Source organism: Lissotriton vulgaris, unplaced genomic scaffold, assembly GCF_964263255.1.
Source record: "Lissotriton vulgaris unplaced genomic scaffold, aLisVul1.2 SCAFFOLD_3422, whole genome shotgun sequence".
NCBI classification, from domain to species: Eukaryota; Metazoa; Chordata; class Amphibia; order Caudata; family Salamandridae; genus Lissotriton; species Lissotriton vulgaris.
The window spans coordinates 139,400-140,855 of NW_028249634.1; positions in this window are offsets into that span (position 1 = coordinate 139,400).

Here is a 1,456-nt window from a genome sequence, read left to right on the forward strand (position 1 = left end):
TCCATGGAAACGGGTCCAGTAAATCACTTGCATGGAGACAGAAAGGCTAGACCCTATGTTCTGCAGGCGGAATATGTTTACCTATTTCACTAGACTGGAATGTGTTTTTGCGGAGCTGAGCAGATAACTGTAGGCAAAACACGGTCTTGGCAGGCAGGCCAGGCCGGGCCGGGCACCTCTCGGCTGAGCAGGGAGTAAGGGAGAGGTCAGGGATGCATAACTAACTGCAGCTTTCAGAGTCAGAAGAGGCTCGGAGCCTGAATTCGGGACCTGGCTCGGCTGGGCCACAAAAACGTGTGCATCTCAACTATTAAACGTGTACCATGTAAATGCATTGGCAACGTAGGCCTCAGTGCAGAGTTAACATTCTATTCATGGAAGGCCTAATAACTGACATGCTAACATAGGACGGGAATGCAGGGGCATTATTATTACAGGCACGGGATGGGAATTACACGATAACAGGGACATACATGGGGCATAGGTACATGGATAGGGTGCGAGTGGGGGACACACTGGTCACATAACATTTTCTATTTCCTCATTCCCTCCTTGTCCCCTACTGTGCCCTTCAGGACACATCTATTTTCATGAGACCATCTATTTGTTCATATAGCATCATTTGCTCTTCTTTATTCATTCTTGTACGGGAACGTGGACGTGGACGGGGAGTACAGGCAGTGGCACACAAGCCGCAAATCACTGGGCCACATTGCAGACAGAGACAGCAACTGAATATGACTAGTAGTATTACTCCTAGGAATGACAGTACTTTCCATCCCCAGGCTGATATTACACTCCAGAGCCAACCGGACCAAGTCCATGTGCCTGGATTTTGATGTATCTCGTGAGCTATTTTATGGAGTCTTGTTATTGCTGCATATACGGATGGCGCGTTATTAGGAATAAACACACAACAACTGGAGCCGATCACTCTACAAGCCCCGCCCCTATCTGCCAGGATGACGTCAAGAACAAGGCAGTTCTGAAGAACAACAAGTCTCATAGCAGACTGCTCCTCTGTCAAGTTACCTAAGGCAGAAGTAGTCTCATTCACTACTGCTTCCAAAGTTCTGGTTAACCTGCGTATTAATTTACTGTTCTGGACGGGACCTATGAAGAAAAAGAATCCTCTATTGAAATCCGTATATTGCTCCAGAGCTGTCTCAGTCTGATTGACTACAGGGGATTCGGTCTCCCTCTTGTGTCTGACATGTACTAGTCGTGAGTCCCGATAATAATGGGATGGGGCTAGAAAAACAGGTGGCAGTAGGAACGCTATGTAACACGTTCCATCCCAGTCTAAGGGCAGACGTACATAGGCGGTCTGACCACAAATGAAATAGGAATGACGGGAAGCTTTGAAAGTAGACTTTCCTTTATCATTAAACTCGATCACAGTAGTACAATCACTGTGTCCTAAATGTACTGAACCTTTCTTTCTAATGCATAGTGC